This window comes from Argentina silus (assembly GCF_951799395.1).
Source record: "Argentina silus genome assembly, chromosome: 14".
Classification (NCBI taxonomy): domain Eukaryota; kingdom Metazoa; phylum Chordata; class Actinopteri; order Argentiniformes; family Argentinidae; genus Argentina; species Argentina silus.
In genome coordinates, this window is record NC_139668.1 from 12,437,376 (window position 1) to 12,449,009 (window position 11,634).

An 11,634-nucleotide genomic window follows, 5' to 3' on the forward strand; every position below is an offset into this window, starting at 1 on the left:
CTCTCCAGGGTTCCCTGGGACTCCTGGTTCTCCGTCGTAGCCAGGTGTGCCCTGTACGCCCTGTACATAAGGAAATAATTCAAGCTGATGAATGGCAGCAAACAACTTCGTACAGCAGTGATGATTCAGCAAATCTTCAAATCCAGGTCTGGATCGGTAGTATAATCAGTAGTCGAATCAACTGTGCCAGTACTGAGTTAGAATGAAAGTCAGAATACCCTATGGACATCCAGGACATCCAGGACCAGTGTTGGTAACCACTTGTCCAATATCATACTGACATTTACATATTAGCCATGAAGCAGAGGCTTTCACCCAGAGTAACCATCCGTTCATCAAGGCTAAGACAGCACAGAATAGTGCTGTAGCAACAGGTCAAAAGCAAGAGGTCCGAGGATCCAGCAAGGAAAGTGTTGCTAGTTATACAGATAGCTAGCATTACAGTTAGAAAAGGTTGTTCTGTTAGACATACACGTCTGCCCTTGAATCCACGTTGTCCCCTGGACCCCTGAGCTCCTGGTGGACCCTGAATCATGAAAACAGAGGAAAAGATAAGGGGGGTCAACTGACATCATAAGATGAGTGGTAGTTTCAATAGGAAATTAGGAGATGAAACAGATTACCTCGTGGGTTCCACGTAGAACGCTTTCCACAGAAGATTCTAAATGGAACCCAAAAGGGTTCTACAAGGAACCTATAAGGGTTCTTCAAAGGGTTCTTCCACAGGGACAGCCGGAGAACCCTTTTGGAACCCTTTTTTCTAAGAGTGTCTTTATTTGCCAGAAATTGTGTGATTTCTGATAAATGTGGGTAAGATTTTATGAACACTCCACATTTTAGTGACTTGTGTTTCAGACAAAAGTGTACAACATAAGTATTCCAGAAGTGTTTTCCTTCTTGGTTTTTGAAGCTCTTTCACCATCTAGTGTTGTAAAAAGTAATGTGATTGCCCCTGATTGTTGGGACAAACTTAATTCTATTTGCAGTGAGCAAAGTTGTCCAAAATAACCATAATATTTCAAATATACAGTATATATATATATTATATATATATATATATATATATAATGATATAAAAACAAGGCACTATAGGTATTTTTTGCAAATACTTTTTAAAGACAACTTGAAAATGTATTGATCTGTGAAGAACATGAAGCAAAGACAAGGTCCACTGCATGCTCACCGTTGGTCCGGGGTAACCTCCAATCCCCACGATCTGGAAGTAAAAACAGTTATTCAGGTAGAACATGACAGTGTGTACTGTAGGTATTGGTAATAGTATTGGGTAGTATTGATTAGAGTGATTCAGAATGCATACTTACATAAGGAATATCACCTGGTTCACCTTTATGACCCTGAAAATCAAGTGCATCAACAATGACACCTTGACACTAACAATTGACGTCCATTTTGTTGTAAATCTGTTGAGAAAAGATAGGATTATGACTTACCTGGATGGCCATGATTTCTGTGGAAAAATAAGATCAAAGAATATTTAAACTAGGATCCTGCCTTTTTTTAAACGTCCATCATGCCTTGAATAATAATATATCAACATATGATGTTTTGGTGTATGCTGAACTGCACAAAATAAATTACTGTTTTTCTCATAGACCTGCTGCCAGTCAGATTTTTTTCACATTGGAGACTCACCTATTCTCCTGTTGGCACTGGAAAATCGTTCACACACGGGACAGCACTCGCCCTCAGGGATGGTCACATTCTCACAGTTCACCACAGTCTCACACTGTACTTCCTCACAGAGTGTGACGCCTTGGTCACACACACAGACACGGCACGAATCCGGCTTCCAGATGTCATTGTTGGCATAGACCTGCCCATTTTCCGTGCAGAAGGTGTTCTCTTCTTCACAGACATAGAGAAGAGTGGGAATCAGACAAAGGTCATTTAAAATGACCCCCCTGCTCTAAACAGGGTACGGATGTCGTAAATATTGTCTTTGTGAATCCACTGGAGTGAAGCTGTCTCATAGACGCTTTATTTTAGAGTGAACTATCCCTTTAACTCCTAATCCCTAGACCAGGGTTATTCAATTGCCCATCTGATTCTTGCCTTCCAAACTGGGACAAATTCATACCTGGGACCCTACACCACCCGCTCTCTGACCAATCAATCAGTGTTTGATCAGTTATTAAAGAAGTGGATGGATGTATTCAATCTAGCATCCCTCAGTGGTTTTACCCATCTTAGAGCAGAGGCAGTTGAGGGGAGACCGGGTCCTAAAGTCACAGAAAACCAGCGGTACTTTGGCCCTCTATGGCAGGTAACTGAACACCTTGTGTAAACATTATTAAGGAAGTGGATGGATGTATGCAATCTAGCATCCCAAAGTAGTGTTTGCCTCTTTAGAGCAAAGGCGGTTTAGGGGAGACCGGGTCCTGAAGTCACAGTGATCATAAATAATAATAGAAAACCTGAAGGTTGCTGTGAGTTGATCTTCCATGAAATGTGTCTCCTCATTATTAGAGATTATCCAAGTTGTTGATAGTGGTGTCAGCGTCACACAACGTACACATAAGGACAACATTGTTCCTTTTTTTCATGACCAAAGTGAACATCTTGATCTTTATATCTTAAATCTGAACTGTTTTGTAATATATATGTAACCCAGAAATGGAGGAAAGAGCTTCAATATGGTGATATATATTTGAATATATAAGTCAACACATTTGGTCAAAACCATTATATTGAGTACAAAAAAGATCTGGTTGGGCTGCTTGTCAAATAGATTTTTGGATTGGTTGTCACATGGCAAATAAATAAGGCAAAATTCATCAAGCATGTAACCATTTATAAAATTGATATGAATCATAATTTACGAACCAGTTTAGATTGGTTTCATTGTCTATTGTCATGATAGCAATGTTTCAGGCATTGTTGTGATGAGACTGAAGAAGTCTACATTTTTAAGATTATTAAACCATTGTTTTCAGTTTACAACATAGTCAATTAAGGCTAAAGAGTATTGAATAAAGGCTAAGACCATTTTTACACTTTATTAGGGTCTTCAATTCTTGTTTCAAGTCCTTTTTTTAACATTGTGACAACCAGCCCTGAACATTGTGACAATCTACCCCGTGTCAGGGCTGGTTATTATGTATTTATTAACCTTGAATATTTCCATTTTGACACAAGCTTCACGAAAATACCAAATTCATTGTGAGATCTTGTTCTTTTAACACATATATGTAACAGAGTTGTGTGTGGCACAGAGAGGCAAAGTGATTTGGGAAAGAGTAAAACGTGTGACAACCAGACCCGGTCTCCCCTAGGCCATGGTAACTTGGACCATACACTGCCTTAGTGCAGATGAAGAAGCTCTAGTGTTTCGGCAGACTCTGCCAGAGGCTGGATTTCCAGTGCTTTTTCAATTCACCCACAGAATATAACTGAAAATGTTCAACTACACATGTTCTAACACATGTACATTATGTCCAAACATACAGTATGTACTGTACACCACATATGTTCAAAACATGAACAATATAACACTGCTTCATGTACCCGCAACTGATTTTTTAACTATATTATTATGATAAGGGAAGAAAGTAACACTAAACTGTTTCAGTTATTTCAAAGACATATTTGACAAAAAAACATGTGGAAATCACAACAATATTAAAACATATGTAACACCATTTCATAATGACAATGAATGATAGTTGACATATATAGCTGACACTTGAGGCATGAATCTACAAAACATGCATGGATGAATAATCAGATCTGTAGAGAGATACTCACCTATCGTTGTCTGCGTCTCAGTAGGGGCCGGGGGAGTTGTGGAACACACGGGACAGCACTCGCCCTCAGGGGTAATGGTGGTCTCACAGTCTCCAATGTCCTCACACTGGACCTCCTCACAGACTACGCTCCCAAGTTCACACACACAGATCCGACATGCCGACGGGTTCCAGATCTCGTTGTCAGCGTAGACCTTTCCATTGTCTCTGCAGCTCGTCTCTTCTTCACCGACGTAGAGGACAGAGTGGGGATCAGACAAGCCTCATTCCAAATCAAGGCCTGCTCTAACCCTTAACACCTGTCTACCCTCTGGACCAGCGTTATTTAATCACAGCTCTGGAGGGATCCGATACTTGCCTACTAATCTGGGACTAATTCATCCCTGGGTCACTACACCACCCGCTCTCTGGCCAAACAATCACATCAATTGATCAATTATTAGGTAGGAAAGAAAACCAGCAGTACTTTGGCCCTCTAAGGCCGGTAAATGAACACCTTGTGTACACATTAAGACATTGGAGGGGTGGAAGTATTTTACTCAAGCATCCTTCAGTAGTTTTTGCCCATCTTTAGAGACGCTCACCTGTCTTTGTCTGTGTTACAATAGGGGTGGGGGGAGTTGTGGAACACACGGGACAGCACTCGCCCTCAGGGGTAATGGTGGTCTCACAGTGTCCAATGTCCTCACACTGGATGTCCTCACAGATTACGGTCCCCAATTCACACATACAGGTCCGACATGGCGACTGGTTCCAGATCTCGTTGTTGGAGTAGACTTGGCCATTTTCTGTACAGCTGTCTTTGTCCCCTGTAGAGCAATTAGAGCATGTTCACTTGTGATAAACATGTTCACATTTTATGTACTTATCAAAGCAACATTGACAATAATGTGAGCTACATGTAGGTGGAACAAATCATCTATTACAATTTGCTATAATAGTAATTCAATATGATTTCAATTTCTGAATTTACAGAAATTCTGTGGAATTGACCACAACCCTCCTAGTAAATGCACATCCGCTTAGAAAGCCATCTATCAGAAACCCAGCCCTTATTACTATTACTGGCCATTAGATCCATACTGTCGGTTGCTCAGTAGTAACGCAGTAAAATGTATTCTATTTCATCCATGGCCAGTAGATGGCACTCATTCCTAAGACTCAGCTCCCTGTGGCAGACTTCTTCACGTGCACAATGTGAGGATAACGTGGTGTTGACAACATAGTGCCAGAGACCATCTGTTGTGCGTCTTTGTTTTTCTCTCTCAGATCAACTATAACACCCTTGCCGCAAACTCCCTGATGTGTGAAACGTGTAATTTATGGTTTTTCATAAAGTATGTAGGCAGCACATAATCACAGTTGGAGAGACAAGGACCGTCTAAGATCATGACATGGAATGTCCTACCATGTCTTTACATGGACTGGTGCCTCAGCTCCAGACACTCATCATTTTCACATAGTTAATTTTTTTGTGTGTATGTAAGAATTACAAGTAAGAATCTGGTTGTGGCAAGGAAGGTGTTGTTTAGTTAGAGTGGTTGTGTAGTCCTCCACCATTGTTATTATTATCATGCGTGTTGTCCATTACCAATGATGGTATAAATTATGGCTAAATCATACCATTTGTCATCTCCTATACAAACTAATGAAAGAAAAGACCTAAGACAGCTAACAAAGCATTGTTTGTAATCCATACATGTATGTATCATCTAGTTATTATAAGAGCAACTGTATTTCTGTGCTTTGACAAAATAGTAACTTTGCCTTTATAAATCATTATGTTACCAAGCAACAGTGTGTTTAGTCTAGTTTAGTTTAAATTACACCTGTTAAAACATCTGTTCACTTATAATTATAAGGAGTTGTGGTGGATCTTTACATCCCATGCTAAATTTAGTCCACATAAATACTGAGTAAACTACGGTGACGTCAGTGAAGTCCAGTAATCTGTTGGAGGATATCTGACTTAGCTTTGATGGGACTTTTAGAATCCCTGTTTGATCTTATGTTCAATTGCATTGCTCTTCCTATGTCAATAAGATCCCTAATATTAAGGTTCTCTGAACATAGCAGTTATTCACATCATTCAGTATTTAATTCTTGATCATAGCTTCATCACGTCACTAAAGTCTCTCGTCTCAGATTCATTGAACCCTATTCTGTTCAGCTCAGTGGTTATGCGTTGGAAGCTGAAAAACTGAAAAAAAGTCATCTTTGAATCAACATTGCCCCAATATAGCAACAAAGAACAAGAAACATCACAATAATTGATTCTGCCATTATCTAAGCAGGTGAACCGCTGCCATATTCTAGCTCTGTTGACCCCAGAATTGTATTTGGAAAGACTAAAAGAAACACAGACCACCTGCTCCATGGACAATATTATATCACAATCTCACTTGTACTGTATACTGTATGATAGATTTAGCTTGGTCCTAAGTACCAATTATGCAGCACAGCCTCTCCCCAAAAGAGTGGCTCATTTTCAAAAGCAGTAGTTATTTCAGGGAAAACCACAGTGGCTCTATTATACGTTGGGTTTTGCAAGTGCCTGTGGGTAGCGTTTATTTCTGACTGAGAAGCAGAGACACACCCAATGAACTCCACAGCCATGAAACCCAAATGTTTCCCCATGTGGAGAAGCTTGTATTGACACATAAATGTTTAACATAAGATCAGTGTGGGTTGGGGGCAGTTTTGTGGAAGAAGGAACTATTCAATTGACATAGTTTTGAATATTCATGAAAATGGTTTGACAAGGGTGAACCAACTAGTTATGTTGCTCTCCATCCAGATAAAATGTATCTTGCTTGCAATCACTGGAACACTTCTCTTAAAGTAATTATGAGATATGACCGTCCCACCCAGGATTCCCTACGTCAAACTGGTCTTCCTGACATTCTACTTCTCATTTATATAGCGAAGTCAGTGAGGTGACGTGTTGGTGCAATTATGTTACAATATACACACATAAACAATTACAACTATGTTATTCTATTATCTCTGTTAAACACTGACCCTTCCCCTCAGTCCTACAGGGTCATTATCAGACTGGGGAATGCACCTTTTAAACAAAAGACAAACCAGGGCTATGTAGGGGAGACTGGGCTATGTAGGGGAGACTGGGCTATGTAGGGGAGACTGGGTTGGACACTCTTTACTCTTTCCCATAGTACTTTGCCAGTTTCACAATCTGCTATAAATGAATTGAAATATCTCACAATGAATTTGATATATTTGTAAAACCTTGTATCATGTGTCACAGTGAAAATATTCTAGGTTAAACACATACTGTCAACTTGTGATAACCAGCCCTGAAATGAGGTAGGTTGTCACAATAATCAGGGCTGGTTGTCACAATGTTAAAATTGAAGCTTCTTATAGTAAAAAGTGTACACACTTTATTCAACACCTTTAAGCCTTGATTGACTAAATGTGTTGTTTTTAAAGGTGATTGTTTAATATTCTTGAACATGTAGACTCCTTCAACCTCATCATTGCCTGAAACATTGCTGTAACATGAATAGAAGATGAAACCAATCTAAACTGGTTAGTCAATTATGATTAAATTGTATGAATTGTTACATTTTTCAAGCACCAATCATATGTGAAAACCAACCACAATATCAAATTGACAACCAGCCCAAACCAGACTTTTTTGCAAAAACACATACATGTATATTGACATCATATGTATCTATTTTAACACATCTTAGTTTGCGTTTTCCGCCAAACGGTAAAGATTAATTTTGTTCATGAGAAATGTGAAGTTCTCCTTATGTTCTTATTAAGTTGTGTGACGCTGACACCACTATCAACAATGTGGACCTTGTCATAACACCCTCCAGGTTTTTTTTTTATTATGAGCACTATGACAACCAACCAGTGTGACTTTAAGACCCGGTCCCCTATACTATAATGTTGCTGGCTCAGATTGTTGGAGGGCCAGACCTGATGTCATCATGGTGAACACCAATGAGGTGAGCAGGTGAAGGACAGGATTGTACTCATTCCATTGGCTTTGTGACCAACTTGTGCTTTAGCTTCACAGCAATGACACAACAAGTGAAATAACATAGTATTTGGTTTGATATCAAGGACAGCAGAACCTTTGGGTGTAGCCAACCAAACATTGGTTAAAACAGTGACAGTTGAGCTCTGAGAACTGATTATGAAGCTGAACTTAAAGCATGTATGAAGGTCATTTTCAAAATGTCGCATGATCAAAAAACTTCATTGATACCTTAATGTCCAATTTGTATTTCAAATGTGCCTAATTGGCATTCAGTGTTCAGTATTATCAACAGGCCTATTTCAGCATGCCACATCAGCAACCTACATGTTACCATGCACACAGGAGCAGAATGTCAGTAGCTATTATATACACTGGAGATGAGCCGTAAATGCCTATGAAGCATATAGTATATGATCCAGCATTATCTCACTGGGTGTGTCTGGTCTCTCTCCCTGGCCAGAAGTCTGACCAAAATCAGTGACCTGTTTTGGTCCGTCCCAACCAAAACCCCACATCATTATAGCCATGGCCTTCAAAACCCCGTCATTCTGCTTCAGCCTCACACTGAAATAACTCAGCCAGCCCTGTGCACAATGCCGCCTAAGCACGTAGTCTGGGGGATGTATTTCTGATCCAAGTTCATTTCCTCAGATTTTTTCAGAACTAAGAAGTGATCCTGTGTTCCGTTGCCCCTTTAGATTCTGTTCCCTTTGTTATACAATAACAATACAATAAACAATGTTTGCACTGTCATAATGCATCATAAAACTTGTACTAGAACATACAGTATTTACTATAACATCTCATTATTATCCTGAGGGCTTTTTATAAAAGCTAGCAAATGTTTATATAAACAATGCAATATACCCGTCAGTGTTAAGTAAAGAGCTACCCAGTATTTCAAGCAAGTGTGATTGGATAATTCAAACATGATCTTGGGTGTAGCATTTTACATTGTTTTTGATTCCAATTTGATTCAGTCTACTCCAAAAGTAAGGAGGGACCGAATCTGAAGAAGAGAACAGCATGTACCACATTACAGAATCATTTTTGTCCGGGTGTATGTTCTGAGAAACTAACAGGACGGGACGTTGTGTACAGCGAGAAAATAGAATCAACTAAAGCACAGTTTGGTCTAGCCCAAACACTGGGTGTGATGTTAAATTAAATTCCCAGACCAGGCCAGGTCAATGTGGTTTCGTTGTTGGGTGGCAGAACTGTGTGGCCGAAAAGCTGGACCGTACTGTAGGTGGGTGGGAGAAATGACGGTAGTGAAGAGAAAACCACATCCCATATTCTTGTATATTTCTGTTGTCAGAGTATAGGTCCTCAAAAAGACATTTATTCGTTTCATCCCTCGCTGTATAAGCAAAGTGTGACTAATTATTTTGCAACGTGAAGTTACAATGGCGTGTCACACCAAGCACCAATATCATAAGCAATCCTCGAAAGAGAACCTTTAGTATGAAAAACACTTCTAAAATATTTTCACAGTACTGCAGCAAATGTCTTTATTGCTCTGCAATCACTTTTAAAGGACCCATGCCTAGAGCTTTAGTGGGGCCCCAGAGGGCAGTTGGAGTATTCATAGTGCAGTAATGCCAGGTTACTGTATGAAAAGATCATCTTAAAATCCCAACAGGACTATCATGGCCACCTAACCACCCCCACCCACCTGCTAATTGTCAGGATTCACTCGTACTGTCATAAGGGCTTTTAACCCGAAAGTGACCAATTACAGACAATTTGAGGGAGAGGTTGAAAAGAGCAGTGATCCTCTATTCAATCTAACCTGACTAATGGGTTGCCAGGACAACTAGCTAAAACATATTATCACTTGTGCCACAAGAACACACATTCAGATTCATAGAATCAACAAAGTTACATTTAACCTGGCCAACATGGCCAAGCCCACATTTAGATCACGAGTTGTTGTTTTTTCAAACCTCTCACACTAAACACATTTGGTTAGCAATGACACGTGTTGGAAAACATTTCATCTTTCATCAGTTATACTTTCCTGCAACTAAACATATCACACAAAAAGTGTTTGAGCATTCATAGAGTATCATTATATCCAAGATCATTACTATATCATTCAGAACAGTGCAATCAACAATTGTACCATGAGTAATACTCACCTAGCTTGACTTCCTGGCTGGTCACTGCATATACCTGAGCCAGAGATATAGCCAGACATAAAATAATCCTTGAGCGCACAGAGGTGGCCATGTCTGCATGTGAGACAGGCACCTTCCCTAAACACTTAGAGGCAGAGGGGGAGGTAAGGAGAGGAGGATGAAGTTGCTCTAGACCATCCAGAGTAATATCCAAGTATCCCTGAGAGGAGCAAACAACTGCTTGTACCAGACAAGACACTGCAACAATCTGTCTCCCTCTCTCTCTCTCCCTCTCTTTACCTCCCTCTCTCGCTACTTGTTTCTCCCTCCTCCTGTCCCTCTCTCATGCCTCCTTCCCTCATCCCTTTCACTGCCTCTACCTCTCTCTCATTTGGGGTTTGGTTAACCTTTAATTTTCCTCCTTTTTTTTCTTTGCTGTCGTTCTCAGACAGCTGTGTCAGAGATTAAGAAATGTAACTATACATACAAAGATGAGAGAGAAGGCTGATGAACCACAGGAACATGTTGTTTTGTGTCATGAAAACATTTTAGGAAATCTTGGCACTTGCTGTATATCTCAGAGACTGGATCATCATCATTCGTATCATTACAACTTCCCTGGCGCCACAGAACACACAATGCAGTGATCATCCATGTGAACTTACATTATGTTATTGAAGGTATGAAGCTGTAGAAATACAGAGTTGGGGAAAAAAAGTTTTGGCCAACATCTTTTAGGGCATTGCTACGGGTATTTCAGTTTGCATTATTTACATGCTATATGCCGAAACATTAGTTTAATTTTTTAACATCACTCTCTGACCAGTTTTATGAACTGCCAGACCACCATTCACAAAGTTATTCTTTAAGTAAACATTAGACTCTGTAATTAAAGAAATAAGGTCATATTAAGGTAAAAGTGATGTTTACATCATATTCCCCAGGATCAAACATTACCCTGTGGCACATACAGTACCAGTCAAAAGTTTGGACACACCTTGCCAAGAGTGTGCAAAGCTGTCATCAAAGCAAAAGGTGGCTACTTTGAAGAATCTAAAATGTAAAACATATTCTGGTTTGTTTAACACTTTTTTGTTTACTACATAACTCCATATGTGTTCCTTCATAGTTTTGATGTCTTCAATATTAATCTACAAGAAATAGAAAATAATAAAAAATAAAGAAAAACCATTGAATGAGAAGGTGTGTCCAAACTTTTGACTGGTACTGTATACTGTACACTTGCTCTATCCTATATCACACACACACACACACACACACACACACACACACACACACACACACACACACACACACATACACACACTCACAAATACTTACGCTCACTACCATCACAGCTGCTACTTATTACTGTATAGTATTGCTCACTTCATCTTAAACTTTCTTACACTCATGCTTATTACACTTAATGTATTTTGTGTTATTATTATATTTGTATTCTCATGTCCAAATATTCGCACTGTTGAGAGGAAGCTGGCAAAGTAAGCATTTCACTGTACAATTTACAACTGTATTCTATGCATATGACCAATTGACTTGATTTGACTTGTTAGACTCTGATTGGGGCCCCAGCTGTGAGGCCTGTGAGGCCTGTGAGGCCTGTGAGGCCTGCTCTGGAGGTGCTAAAAGAACAGGCTCATTTACCATCAGGTAGACTGGCCTCAGAGAGCCACTGAGGTAGATACAGAAGAGAAAGGCAGCTGCTCCTCCA